Source organism: Erinaceus europaeus, chromosome 9, assembly GCF_950295315.1.
Source record: "Erinaceus europaeus chromosome 9, mEriEur2.1, whole genome shotgun sequence".
Classification (NCBI taxonomy): Eukaryota; Metazoa; Chordata; class Mammalia; order Eulipotyphla; family Erinaceidae; genus Erinaceus; species Erinaceus europaeus.
The window spans coordinates 79,089,146-79,104,980 of NC_080170.1; positions in this window are offsets into that span (position 1 = coordinate 79,089,146).

Sequence of the window (15,835 nt, forward strand, 5' to 3'; positions counted from 1 at the left end):
GGCAGAGATGCAGACAGGTGATCCAAATTAAACTGCAAAGAGCAGGCACACCTCCCCGCCCCCCCCCCCCCCCCCACAGGAACCTGTCTGCACTAGTGCTCTGTGATTCAAGAGCCTAGACATCCCTGGCGACCAGGACCCTGCCTCATAATCTGGTGACATGGAGTACAGTGGATTTTTGGATTTACAGCGTTCCAGGAAAATGTTTGGAGGCTCTGGAGCAGATTCATACCTTTCCTTGAAAACAGGACAACATGGAGGATGTAGGTGCAGATACTAGATATAGTCAATCTGTCAGTCTCTCTATATATTTTGCCACTAGGGGCTCAGTGCTTGTGTGACAACTCTCCCAATCCTGGCAGCCTTTTAGTATTATTCTTTCTTCTTTTTTATAGAGGGTGAGGCAGAGAGAAGTAGAATAAGAGAGAGAAGGAAAAGACACCTGCAGCGCTGCTCCATCATTTTGCGAAGCTTTCCCCCATGGATGGGACTGAGGGTTTGAACCCTGGTCCTTGAGCAAAGCAATCCTCTACTGGATGCCACTACTCAGTCCCCATGACTCCAGTTCATAGGCCTGAGAGCTGGGCCTGGCCTCCACTTTCTTTTGTCCACAAGGTGAACAAGAAGTGAACAGTTTGGTCTGGCAGTGTCCTTGCTAGCCGTCCTCTGCAGAAGACTCTGCAGGGCTTGTCTTTGGGCAGGTGTTCTAGCAGCAGAGCATGAGCTGCATCTCAGGATGTGCTTTCAGGAAGCATCTGAGAGACCCTGAGGGAAACTGGACAGAGCGGAGCACAGGACAGGCCTAGGAAGTTTCTCTGTGAGGGAAAGCTGCTTAACCTGCAGGGAGCTCTGGAGCATAAACACAACTGTTACACCTGAGGTAGGCTGGCCTTTTATGCTTCTTTGAGTTCACATATTGCCAAGGAGCAGGTGTAGCTGGGGAGGAGATTGCCCTGAGCTGAGGGAAGGTTGCAGGTGTGAGTCATTAATAGTCAAGAGAGAGCACTCCAGCTTAGATATGGGGTTCTGGGCAGGATACCAATAGCTCGTTCTGCAGAGCTATATAGCAGCTCTACATTTGCCCCCCTTTTCTCCCCTTTTCTGTTGTATTACATAAAGATACAGACACAGAGAGTGAAAAATTCCTTTAGAGCAGCGGGAGCCAGGTTCAAACCTTGGTTGCACACATAGCAAAGCAGCACACTATCTAGATGAGCTATTTCACCAGCCCTCTTTCTCTCCTCTTTAATGCCACATTAAAGAAACTCAAGGAGTTCTGTACAGAGTCAGAAAAATATCTCACCTTAATTGTGCACCTGCTTTGCCATGTTCACAACCTAGGTTCAAGCCCAGCCCCCACCACATTGGAAGAAGCCTCAGTACTGTGGTGTATTTTGCTCTGTCTCTCCATCTCTGTCTTTTCCTTTTCATCTGAAAAGTCAGTCATGAGTATTGAAGTCCCAGTGGTGACAAAAGGAGTTACTCACATGCTTTTGATAATGGTCTAGGGGTCGTTTGTATGGTAGTTGGGAAGGGAATTTGAAGGTTCTTCTTCACCCTGAGGCTTACACACAAAAGTAATTGCTGGGATAATTATTTCCAATTAACTGCAATAGTTCTTCCAAGACTAATCACATTAACGGCTTATTTTAATAAACATTCTTACAATGAACTTCCATGCCAATTGGATTCTCACAAGGCCACTATGAAGCAGATCTGTATTATTATTCTCATCGTGTAAACTACTTCTCAGAGTGGTTATCTGTTTTACTTAAAGTGATGTAGTTAATATAAGTATTGTGCAAAAGTAAGATTTCAGGGGACTGGGTGGTGGCACATCTGGTTGAATGCACACACTACAATGCATAAGGACCCAGGCTTAAGCCCTCAGTCCTCACCTGCAGGGGGGAAGTTTTATGAGCGGTGAAGCAGGACTGCAGGTGTCTTTCTCTTCCTTCCTTTCTTTTTTATTTTTAAATATCAAATTTATTTATTAATGAGAATAATTGAAGGAGAGAGAGAAAGAACCAGACATCACACCGATACATGTGCTGCCAGGGGATTGAACTTGGGACCTCATGCTTGAGAGTTCAGTGCTTTATCCATTGCGTCACCAGGTCACCCTCCCTCCCTCCCTCCCTCCCTCCCTCCCTCCCTCCCTCCCTCCCTCCCTCCCTCCCTCCCTTCCTTCCTTCCTTCTTTCTATTGTTATTTGATAGCCAGAAATTGAGAGAGAAGGGGGAGATAGAGAAGGAGAGAGAGAGAGTCACCTGCAACACTGCTTTACCACTTGCAAAGCTTTCCCCCTACAGTTGGAGACTGGGGGCTCAACCTTATGCATTGTAACATGCACTCAACCAGGTGCACCACCACATGGCTCCAGTGGTATCTCTCTCTATATATATATATATTTCCACCTTCTCTCTCAATTTCTCTCTGTCTCTACCCAAAATAAATAAAATAAAAATATTTTGCAAAAGTAAAATTTCAGGCAGCATTACAAAAAAGAGGGGACTAGTCTTTTTAGGGGAGTTCTTTTCTGTGGATTACTATTATTATTATTATTATTATTATTATTTACCAGAGCACTGTTCAACTATAGTTTATTTTGGTGTGGGGGATTAAACCTGAGACTTTGGAGCCTCAGGCAAGAGTCTGTTTGCATAACCATTACACCATCTCCCGCTACCCTGGAACTTTATTTTTTAAATATTTTTTTTTCAGAGAAATTTATTTCTATTAGTGAGTTAGTAGTAGTTTATAAGATTATAGGGGTGTAGTTCCACACTGCACCCACCACCAAAGTTTTATGACCCTGCCCTCCCAACAATAACCAGCATAACTTCTGAGCAACTGTAAATCATCGGTTTATCTTTTAAAAAAAACTACATTTGAGTTATTTTTATTAGTGATTTAGTAGTTATTTATAAGATTATAAGATATGTAGTATAGTTCCACACCACTCTACCACCAAAGTTCTACGCCCTCCACCCTACCAAAGATAACCACCATAGTCTTCTCATAGTCTTAGAAATAGGTTAGCTACTTTTTCTTTCAGTTCCATCCATTTTGTCCCTGAAGGGCACTATATCTTCTCTTTTAATTGCTGACTAGTATTCCATCAAGTATATGTCCCATAACTTCTTTATCTAGCCACCTGTTGTTGATGGATATTTAGGCTACTTCCATACTTTGTTTATTGTGAATAGTGCAGCTATGAACACAGAGGTGCATATGTCCCTTCAAGTTAGTGCTTTCATATCTTTTGGATAAATGTTTAAGAGTATTATTCCTGGGTCACAAGGTAGTTCCATTTTTATCTCTTAATTTTTATTATAGTACTATGGAACTTTGAGTATATAGTATCGTAATTCCACATCTGTGTATATTATATTTTGATCACCACCCAAAGTTTCATTTCTACTCACCACCACACAGTTGATTGTTTTTACCTGATTTATCAGCAAACACAAAATAGCTCCTTTCTTTACTTTACACATATCAGTGGACTCACAGGGTGTTTGTCTTTCTCCATCTGACTTACCTCACTTAGCATAATCCCTGCTAGGTCCATCCGTATTGTCACAAATGACAACAAAGCATCAACCTCTTGGCATCCTTCCAAAACATTAACCTCCAGCCAAAACACTTACCAGTCCTCTTTGAGATTGAAGACACAGGCCTGTTCTAGAGACTTTAAGAGGATGGTAGCATCTGCTTCCAGACATTAGGTCTATCTAGATGTGTAGCAAACAGGAAGGTGGGATCAATTGCCAATTAGAGGGTAGTAGAAATTGTAGGAACTGGAGAGAGGGGCTACTTCTGCAGGGGGAGAGGTGTTTTTGTGAATGTTCATAGAAGGACATATTTTCTCTATGTTTTTCTCTTTAAAAATGTGTCATGACTTTACCGACAGTACAATAGATCTGAGCTCAGTTCTAGAGTCCCTTCCTGCCAGCTGGTTGCCACTGGGGGAGTTTGTGCCTACAGGTGACACACCCACCCATTCATGTACTCACTCCCATATCACATGTCAGTGGAGTGCCCCCTATGTAGCAGGCTTTGGAGCCACAGAGCTCAGAGGGCTGCTGTCATGACCATGGCCACACTGCTGCAAGCTTTCCAGGCCCAGGTCCAGGCCCTGGGCAGCACAGACCAAGAGTTGCTCTGAGCAAGTGTCTGCTGTCCACTCCACTCAACTCTTAACAGTCAGTCATCATCTCTCTGGAGAGAGAAAAGTTTTATAGGAGACAATGTGTTATTTAGGGATGTGTTTGACTGCAAGTAGCAGAAATCACCACCAACAATAACTTTACTTTCTTTTTTTTTTATTTATTGCCACCAGGATTATCTCTGGAGCTCTGCGACTGTACCATGAATTCACCAGTCCCAATGGCCTTCCCCCCCTTTCTTTTATTTGATAAGACAGAGATGTTGAAAGGGGAGATAGAAAAAGAGAGAAAGAGAGCCACCGGCAGCACTGCTTCACCACTCGTGAAGGCACCCCCCACAGGTGGTGACCTAGGGCTTGAATTCAGTGCTTAAGCATGGTAACATGTACACTTAACCATGTGCACCACTGCCCGGTCCCAACTTTAGCTTATTTTTAATTGTGAGAGACATAAAGACCATAGTGCCACTCCTGCATTTATGACAGGGTCTATTTGATTTTGTCTTTCTTATCTTTTCATGGTGCAAAGGGTCAATCCCATGTGACTAATAAGCTATTTCATGGGCCCCTACAATAATCATAGGAATTTATTCAGTCCCTTAGAGGTTGGGAGTTGTAAGCAGTTGGTCTTTACTCACTGGTTCAGCAGCACCAGCAAAATATGTTACCTTCTTATTTTGTCTTCATGGTGTCAAAATGGCTGCTGATGCTCAAGACATCATGTTCTTAATGTAAGGCAGGAAGGGAAGGAAGGTGTTGATACTAACTGAATTTATTCTCTTTTAAGGAAAACAGTACTTTCACCAAAGTCTGTAGCAGGCCTCTGCTTATTTCTTATTAGCCAAAACCATGTACAAGGCTGCCTCCAAACTCCAAGATTGCTTTGGAAAACAACTCTCCTGGGAGTGTTGTCATTCTGTGCAGCCTATAGGATTGTTATTAGGGAGAGTAGGAAGTGGATTCTAGGCAGGCTACCAGCAGTGTTGTCACCAAAAGCTCTGTACTTATTGTACAATCCTAGACACTGAGCTTATACCCCCAGATCCTACCCAAGGAGCTTCTGCATTAATCTGAGTCCTTCATTTTATTTTATTTTGCCACCAAGGCCATCACTGGGGTGTTGTAACTAAAAATTAAAAGGGGTTTTGGCTGCAGCGCATAATGGATTTGGCTGAGGGACAGCTGGGAGTAGGTTTAAAGGAATCAGGGTTTTATTAGGGCAGTACATAGGTATGGTACATTATTTTAGGTATTACAAAATAAGCAGTTATCATCAGGGGTTAAGAATATGCTAGGTCCATAAACTCCATGAGTCAGTTATCAAAAATTCAGTCCCATGAGATAAACAATTATCAGCCAAGGTATAGGTTGCTCACAGAAGCAGAGGGGTCTTAGAGTTTACCAGCGAGCTGAGTTACATGTGTTCAATTCCCAGGAGAAGTAGCCATGGCAGGCACCTCGAACAGCCTTAGCCAAGATACATCTGACCAGAAGAAGAAGCAGCAGCTAAAGAGACTGGACTTCTGGCTGGCTGTCCTTTTTAAGTCTGTTTGGTCTACCCACAATGCCTTGTGCATTTGCACAGACCGGATCCACCCACAGTCCACTGTGCATTTGTGGACATCACTATATGCTCTGTCACCAGGGCTGACATCAGCCAGGTGCTATGGTTGGCCAGTATACTATATCACAATACTGGAGCTCTGTGCCTATATGATTCCATCATTCCCCTTTAGATAAATGGCAATAGTCAGAGAGAGGGGAGACATCACAGCACCATTCCATCACCCACAAGCCTCTCTCAATACAGGTGCTCCTATATGGCGGCCATAGGGGCTTGAACCCATGTCCCTGCATATGGCTTGGTGTGTCCTTCACCAGACAAGCCATCCCCTGGGCCCAGAGTGCTTCCTGCTAAAATATAGACATGCATCTTCCTGGCCTACCCTCCTTCCCTTATATATACTTCCCTCCAAGACCAGCCTCCAGCCTGGTCCTCCTACCCCACTTCTCACCTGTCTTCCTGGTTTCATGCATCTTGGAACTTCTGTAGGAAGGAAAACAGGAGGGAGGGAGAGTGTTAATTAAATGCCAGATGTTAACTAGTAATTAATGGCTCTGTCACCCTGGGTGGCATCCACCTTCCTTCTGTCTCCATCACTCTGGCTGCCTTCCTTCCTTAGGAAGGCCTTGGCATTAAAGCTGAAGATCCAGCCTTGGCTCAGTGAGGGCCTGGGACAGCCTTTTTCCAGAAGGCAGATGGATAAAAAAAAAAGTGGTACCTGGGAGATCCCAAGAAAGTTGTTCTCTTGTCTTAGAGGGGTCCTAGTGAGGCTTGAACCCAGATCTTTGTGTGAGGTAAAGTGTGCACTCTGCCAGGTGAGCTGTCTTCAAGACTCCTAAAAAAAAACAAAAACAAAAAAAACCTCTCTTCCCAAGAAGATAGTATAATAGTTATGAAAAAAGATTTTCATGCCCAACACTCCAAAGTCCTACATTCAGTCCCTTGCACTACTATAAACCAGAGCTGTGCAGTGTGCTCTGGTATCTTTTTCATTAAAATAAAACAAATAAAATATATATTTAGTGGCTAGACAATGGCACACTCACTCAGTTGAGCACTCATATCACCATGATCAAGGGTCTGGGTTCAAGTCCTCGGTTCCCACTTGCAGAGGGAAGCTTCACAAATGGTAAAGCAGGACTGTAGGTGTGTGTGTGTGTCTCTCTCCCTCTTTGTCCTTCTCCCCTTTCAATTTATCTCAGTCCTATCAAACAAAAAAAATAAGTAAATAAAAAAAAATGTTTTTAATTATCTTCCCCCAGAAAGGCAGAGGAGTAGAGCTTAGGAATCAGAGCTCTGGGTCCAGCCCCCAGTTGCTGTCTCCCCTCCCCTCTCTACATACTGTGTGTACATGTGAGAATCAAGGAAAGATTGTCATGAAGATTAACTAGGTAGCATCCTTGGGGCCCTAGGCTTGAGTTGGAACTGCCATCCCCACCGGCAGTTCCCGCCCACCCTCCTGACACCACCAGAGCAGAAGGCAGCAGATGTTGCTGGTCTCACTTCATTTCCATAGACTCCGAAGCATCCCTTTATGTGTTACTGAAAAATTGGTGTAAGTCCTATTTTAAGAACACAGTAGAACTCATTACTTGACTAAGTTCAGAAAAACCTTTTGGGAAGTGAATAATAGTCACCTCCTGGTAAGACCTGTATTTGACTTGTTTTTAATTTATTATTAGTGAATTATAAGATAATAGGGTTATAATTCCACAACATTCCTATCACCAAGTTTTTATTTTGTTTTATATAACTTGAAGCCAGGGTCAAAGCATATTTTTGATAACTGCATCCTTTTTTTTTTTTTTTTAAATCAGAACATTGTTCAGCTCCGGCTTGTGGTGGTGCAGAGGATTGAACCTGAGACTTTGGAGCCAGCTTCAGGCATGAGAGTCACTTTGCATAACTATTATGCTATCTACTCCCATCCCCCCTTTTTTAATTGGGTAGAGACGGGAGAAACATACAGGGAAAAGGGAGATAGAGAAGGAGAAAGACAGATAACCTGCAGACCTGCTCCACAACTTATGAAGCTTCCCCTCTGTGTGTTGGGCATTTGTCTATAAAAGTTTCTTTTCATCCCAGTGCAGTTCACCTGTAAGGTCTCTCTCATGAATGTCCCTAGGTGTCTGCATCATGGTCATGTGCTGCTGCTTTTTCTTCTTCTTCAGAAACTCAGGCACAAATGACTCTCCAGGTTAGAAATGTTTGCCCTCTGTGGATCACAGGGGAATAGGGGAGGACATATGGTGAAGTAGTAAGCAGTGTCATGTGCCCCCCACCCCCACCCCCAGAGACCTGGCAGTCCTCATCCCTGGAAATTTTGAATGGTGACCAAAACAAAAGGGACAGCTTAGATGTGATTTGCCTAAAGATTCCCAGAGAAGAGAGTCAGGTGGTAGTGCAATGGGTTAAGTGCACATGGCACAAAATGCAAGGACTGGCGTAAGGATCCCGGTTCAAGCCCCCAGCTCCCCACCTGCAGAAGCATCGCTTCACTGGAGGTGAAGCAGGTCTGCAGGTGTCTATCTTTCTCTCCACCTTTCTGTCTTTCCCTCCTCTCTCAATTTCTCTCTGTCCTATCCAACAACAACGACATCAATAACAACAACGATAAAAACTACAACAATAAAAATCAACAAGGGCAACAAAAGGGAATATATACATATATAAATTTAAATAAATACCCAGAGAAGAGGTCACCTTGAACGAGGTGGGCTCCATAGGGGCACAGACATCCTTGAATCCAAAGACTCCTATTCCCTTGTACATCTGGCTCTGGAAGTGGAATGCAGCAGCCATCAGAAACTGGAAAAGGCAAGAAGATGCCTCCCTCTGACAGCACCCAGGAAGGTTATGCAGCCCTGCCAACACCTTCATTTTAGCCCAGCGAGACCCAGGCTGGACTTTGAACCTGCTGAGCTGCAACAGGATATCTATTTGGAATTACTAGTGGGTGGTGATTAGGAAATAGAGACAGTAGAGACCACATGACTGTGGAGAAGTGGCTACTTCACTGCTGACCTCCTCTCTTGCCTAACTTGCATGGCTCTGTGGACTCCCCAGAAGCCTCTCCTTCAGTGAGTGACTTCAGCCAGCCTCAGATCAGAGTTTCTGGGATGCTCTGTGGCTTCCCTGCATTGTCTGCCACCCTGGCTAGCCTGTGAAGGTATGGGCAGATACAGAAAAAAAAAAAAAAAGAGGATATAGAGGCCAGGTGGTGCTCCTGGATGAGCACACATTACAATGCTCAAGGACTCAGGTTCAAGTCCCTGGTCCCCAGCTGCAGGGGGAGAAGTTTCATGAGTGATGGAGCAGTGCTGCTGGTATATTTCTCTCTGTCTCTCCCTTCTCTTCAATTTCTGTCTCTATGCAAAATAAATAAAGTAACTAGATAAATAAAATATTACAAAAGAGGATGAGACAGAGGGAAAGAGAAATAGAGACAGAGAGAGAAAACACACTGCAACACTGCTCGTGAAACTTCCTTGTGCAGATGTTCAAATGTGGTGGTTGGGGGCTTGAATTTGGGTCCTCAAGCATGGTAACACTTGCACTTTATAAGTATTGGCATGGTAACACTTGCACTTTATTTATGATAGCATGTACATAATATGAAATTTCCCACCCTCCTATTAATTCTTAAGTGTATACCTCCATTGTACTAACTACAGGTCTACATTGTGCAGTCACCACTATCATCCCCAGAAATATCTTCTTGAAAACTGGAGTTTATTAAAGAGCAACTCTTCATTCTCTCCTCTCTCAAGCACTATTTAAGTATCTCTGAGAAATTGCAGACTGTAGGTACCTCATTTAATAGAATCAAATAATATTTGTCCTTTGGTGACTGGCATATTTTACTCAGAATAATGCCATCAAGGCTCATTAATATTATAGCATCTGCCAGAGGTTCTTTCCTTTTCACAACTGAGCAATATTTCACTGTATCTCTATACCATGTTTTGTTTACCATCTATCAGTGAACACTTGAGTTGCTTCTTCATTTTGACTACTATGAATAATGCTGCTGTCAATATAGGTGTATAAATACCTTTTTGAAGCTTCTCTTTCGATTCATTTGAGTAAATACCCAGAAGTGGAATTGTTGGATCATATACTGGTGCTATTTTAAATTGTTGTTGTTGTCACTGTTTTATTTTTGTTTTGCAGAGCCAGAGCCTTGCTTTTGTTGTTGTTTTGTCTTCTTTATTTATTTTGAATAGAGACAGGGAGAAATTGAGAGGAAAAGGTAGATAAAGAGGGAAAAAGAAAGATATCTGCAGCACTGCTTCACCACTCATGAAGTTTCCCTCCATAGGTGGGGACAGGGGCTTGAACCAAGGTTCTTGCTCATGATAAAGTGTACCCAACTGGAGGCATCACCACCCGGCCTCACTGGGATCTTACTTTTTCACTCAGAGAGGCAGAGAGACATACACACACCACAGCACCAGAGCTTCCTCTAGCGCCATAGTGCCTTCCATGTAGTACTGGGACTTGAACCTGGGTTGAATACATGGCAAGGCGTGTGTCCTACTCTATGACCTCTCTGTTCCCTACTTTTAGCCCTTTGAGGAACATCAACATCGCTTTGCATAGTAGCTGCACCAGCATGCATGCTCAGATTAACCAGGTTGAAATGTCCAGGTCAGCAACACGAAATCTTTTCCCTGCTCTTTTGCAGTCACTGCCACCTTCAAATCACACTGTGGACTGAAGAAAGCACTACTCTGCAGTGTCAAGGGCCTGTTCTCAGAAGGAGCATGAGTGGCCTGCCCCATACAGCTTTATGTGGAGCAGGCTTGTCCAAGGAAGCCCTGGCCTGTGAGCTGGGTGTGCCTCCTACTTTTAGGCCATGGGCAAGTTTTCCAGTGAGGTTTTCATTTTCTGTAGCAGCAGAATATCTGATGGCAACACATCTCCTGTGAGAGCGTGCCTGCAGGGAGGCCAGGAAGGAGCTGCTCTAATGAATAGATAAGCTTGATTTGTGTTTGGCAACATCCTTGGCATTTAATTCCCACAATTAGAAAGTCAGTGCATCTCCTTTGTTTTCTTTTTCTTTGCAAGAGGAGCAAAATATTACAGTATTCAGAAAACAAGGTGTGTGTGGGGAGACATGCCCTACTTTTCTTCCTGTCATCTCTGTGCGACTGTGCACCACCCCTTTGGGTGAATCATTAACCCAGTATGTCTACCATGTTTCCTTTCCCTTGTGCCCCAGCTGGTCCAGGGTGAACCTAGGGCCAGCTTCCTCTGACTCTGAGTGTGTTCCTGATCCTCGGTCCATCCATCTCCTCCTCTCTTACAAAGTCATCCTCATGGTGGCTATACCTGCTTGCTTCTCCCAGGGGTTGCAGACATTCCCTATTAATATTCTCTTTGAAAAGTAATCAAATTCTCTTTAACAAATATGTTATTTATTTTGGATAGTGATATAGAGAAGTTGGGAAGGAAAGGGGAGTTAGGTAGAGATAAAAAGAGATGTTTATGGACCTATTTTACCAGTCCTGAAGTTTCCCCCCTGTAGGAGGGGGTTGGGGGCTTGAACTGAGGTCCTTGTACTTGGTAATGTGTGCACTCAACTGGGCGCACCATTGTCTGACCCTGGACTCTGTTCATATTCTTGTTTTTACTTCTGGCCTTATGCTGCTGTGCTGTGTTCATAGGAGCAAGTCCAGGCTTCATGAGTATACATGTAGCATGAGATGCCCTCCCCTTCCTTAGAGATTTCTCCCTCTGGAAAGGATGGCTTGAGCAGCCTGCGCTCTGGTGAGAAGCCCTTGGGCCTTTGTTCACAACACTATGCCAGACAAGAAATTGTGCCTTTTTCCCATTTCCAGATTGGTACACAAGGTGCAGGCTCTTGGGTCCAACGGCAGAATTGGACTGGGATCCATTTTCTACTAGTTTGACCTTCTGCAAGTTGCTTAACTGGTATGCACCTCAGTTTCCCCATCTGTGAAAGGGGGGAGTAACAATAGTACCTACCTCCCAGGGTTGTTATGTGGGTTAGATGGTCTGTAGTGATGTGGTCTTTGCTGCTGCCATTATGAAGTCTCTGTTCTCTCACAAGCTCCCTGCGCATCTGGAGACAGATGTTCCTCCTACATGCACCTCAGTTTCTGCATCTGTAGAAGGTAGGGTTGAATCAAATGATCTTTAAGAGTCCTTCTTGTTAACCTTCCTGTGATATGTCTCCCCTTCTGTCTCCCTCATGGATTTGATGGCAGGTGGGGGATAAGGGTAGGGCTACAGGTAGCACTGCAGACTCAGAAGGCTAGGACAATGAATGGGACCAGTGTACAGCCTGGAGTTAGCCAGGAAGAGACAGAGCTGAGAAGAAATCTGCCCAGCCCAGCCCAGCCCAGCCCAGCCCAGCCCAGCTCAGCCCAGCCCAGCCCAACCCAGCCCAGCTCAGCCCAGCCCAGCCCAGAGAGTAGTCAGGCAGTGAACTTGCCCTGGAAAAGGGTGCATGTGCAGCGGGGAGGTGCCCCACACCTTCACCTCCAGGTTCCAAGTGCTCAACAGCACTGGGGGGCTCTGTCCCCTCCCCTACCTGGTCCCAACCTTCCCTCTGGGCCTCAGTCACCCAGATGGTCTAAGTGGGAAGAAAAGAGGTAAATCCGTATCCAATCTGCTCTATGCAGAGCAGCGGGAAGAAAGAATCTGCATCTCAATTTTATCTTTGTGCTGAGCTTGGCTGAGCTGTGCCCCCCAAGTGCTGAGTGATGGGGTGTGTGGGAAGATGGCATTTGGTGACCTTGGGCAGGGGTGGGGAGTGAAGGGCACCCCCCCCCCCAGCTTTCCTCTTCCCACTAAACTGAAGGCAGAATACATGCTTTCCTACTCTGGATTCTCCCTATTTCCTCATCTTTTCTTTCCTTCTCTGTTTTTTCTCCCCCTTTCCCAGGCAGACAGCCAAGTGGGGCATTTGAATAGAGGCAGAAAAGGAGGGGGCAGGGGAAGGAGGAACAACAAGTACCCCTTCCCCAAAAGTCCTGCAGGGCTCAAGGGCTGAGTTGGAGGTGGGAACAAAAGATCTATCCATTCTCCCCTGCGGCTTCTGGGTCCTGGACAAGCAGCCTAGGCGGGCAGCCTGGGCAGGCAGGCTCCCAGCTCTGGATGGACTCTGCCCTGCCCCTTCACAGCCTCTGGAATATGTTTGTCCAGAGCCTCTCAGGACCTGGAGAAATTGGCACCCACAGTCCAAACTCACAGGAGACTGATTTACAGCAGGAAGTCAGCTTAATAATTTATATCCAGCAAGTGCTCTCCCAGGTCAGGAAGCCAATTCAGGAAACCAAATGAAAACTCCGACTGGGTGGCTCAGGGAGCTGGGTCTATGGAAGATGCCAAAAAGGCTGAGGTTGTGTCTTCCCCAGGAAAAATGGTGGGTAGAGTAGTTCAAAGTGGGGTGCTATGGGGGTCTGGAGTTCAAATCCCAATTCTGATTCCATTATATACTGGTGCTTGAGGCCAGAATGTCCTTCTCACCTGAGGCTGGTGATCACAAGGGCATTTCTCAGCTCTTCTGCCAGATCACTAAGAGATCCTGCAGAAGAGGCACAGAGCACTGTGCCTGGCAAGCCTCTCTGTCTTTGAGGGTCACAAGTTGTCTTTTCCTCTTTGCAAGCCTTTATTATCCATCAAAGAAAAGAGGTTGCTCTGGAGAGGAACCCTCCTTCCACCCCCACCCCCAGCAGTAATCTGAGTGGTGTCGATACTGCTGTGATTCAGCTGTAACCCACACACCACTTGTCATGTCTCTTGATGCTTCTGTCCAGCACTGCCCCATGCAGGTGGGCTGGGCTGTAATATCTTCCATGAGGTGGGTTCTTTTTTAAAATTTATTAATTTATTGAATAGAGACATAAGGAAACTAAGATGGGAGGGGGATATAGTAAGGGGGAGAGAGAAAGAGAAATGCTTGTAGCACTACTTCACTGCTCATGAAGTTACCTGCAGGTTTAGGACTGGGGCTTGAACCTGCGTCCTAATGCATGATAACACATGTACTCAGTGGACCATCGCCTAGCTCCTCTTCCTCCTCCTTTCATCCTCCCCCCTCCACTGCCTCTTCTTCTTATCAATATATGTTTTTATTCTTTTCAGGGAAATAATGATTTACAAGATAGTTGTGGTCACATGAGTGAGCACAGTTTCTCCTCTCCCTGTGATATGTGTTTGTGCACCCCTCCCACTACTACTGCAAGTCTTCCTCCACCATCATGCACTGGGTCTTTTAATTCCTTTCACCCTACCCTCTTCTTAGAGTCCTTATCTTTGGTCCATTAGATCACAACTTGTCTAAGTTTCACTCTGTTTTCCCTTTATTTTTCTGTTCCTTAAGTTCCACCTAATTGAGGCCATCCCATATTCACCTGTCTCCTTCTGGCATACCTCATTTAACATGATTCCTTCAAGCTCCATCCAAGATGTGACAAGGAGATCATTTCTGACAGCTGAGTAGTATTCCATTGTGTACACATACCACAACTATCTTAACCACTCATCTGTTGTCAGACAAGTTTGGATGAGCTCTTTAGGAAGAAGAGGCATGGAGGACAATCCTCAGAACTGTGTCTTGACAGGGCAGTCCAGTGCGGCCCCATCCCTCCTACTGCCCCAGGCCATGGAGACCCTCCTTTCAGTAGAAACAAGACTCCCAGTGCTTTAGATTTTACACTAAAAAGTGGGAGAGTGCCATAGTAATCAGGCAGGAGCAAGGAATTAAAGGGATACAGACTGGAAGAGAAGAAGTCAAAATCTTACTATTTGCAGACCATATGATAGTATACATAGAAAAATCTAAGGAATCTAGCAGGAAATTCTTGGGAATTATCAGGCAATATAGTAAGGTATCAGGCTACAAAATTAACATAAAAAAGTGGAAGAGATAGCATAATGGTTATGGAAAAAGGTTTTCATGTCTGAGACTCTAAGGTCCCAGGTTTAATCCCCAATACCACTATAAATCAGAGCTGAACACTGCTGTGGTAATTGCCCTAAAGCTTGGGTAGGGAATGTCTGGACCTCCAGCCATACAGTCTGCTTCTGCCAAAACAAGCTGACTTTCTTCTTTGTCCTCTTCCTCCTCTCCCTCCTCCTCCTCCTCTCCTTTTTTTTCTTTTTGCTGACTTTTTGGGTGAGTTCCTCTGCTTTACATTCCTGTTCACCCCCTGGCTTTTGTCTTTCTGCTAGTGGATCCCTCTACTGTATTTTTAAATTTTAGTTACTGGATTCTTTTTTTTTTTCTTGGTTATATAGAGACACAAAGAGAAACTGAGAAGGAAGGGAGAAGATAGAGAAGGAGACAGACACCTACAGTGTTGTTTTATCACTTGTGAAAATTCTCCCCTCTGCAGGTGGGGGCCAGGGGCTTGAATATAGGGTCCTTGTATATTGTAACAGGTACACCACTGCCAGGCCCTCCTAGCTTTTTCATAACAACATTAAGTGCTAATTTCTATATTGATGATCTTGTATGGCCCAAGAATGATGTTATAAATAAATATCCAAATGGCCCTTGGCAGAAGAAAGATTTCCCAAGCTTGCAGAGTTTCAGCCTGACCTGGCCTATGTTTGCCCCTCCCTCAGCCTGTTTCCGCAGGCAGCCTGGATTCTGTAAGAGTGGTCCAGGGCCAGCCAAGCCTTGGCCCCTGCAGCTGCCACGCCCATAGTTTGGAATGCCCTTCAGGATCAGCCGTGGGGGAGGGGAAGTGGGAGGGGGTGAAACTCCGCCTTAGTTGTACTTCAAACTCCTATTTGAGTTCGGCCTTTTACATGAAACCTCCTAGACCTGCAGCCCCTTGGCAAACCTCACTTCCCTTCTCCCCAGGGACTCATATCTCTTTTCCCACCCCCTGGAAGTCTGATTGTTGCTCATGGACTTAGCCTTAGGTCTCCTGTAGTCCAGGAACCATACTCATGTTCAACCTGGATGGGATGGTGAATGACTCCATGGGCCTCCAGAGGTAGTTCAGCTTCTGCTCATCAGGGGAATTGGCTCTCTGGCAACTGGGGGGGGGGGGACAATTTGTGTAGGGAGGGGGGCTGTTGGGAGGCCAGTTTGGACAATGGGGGAATCAGCTCTTGAA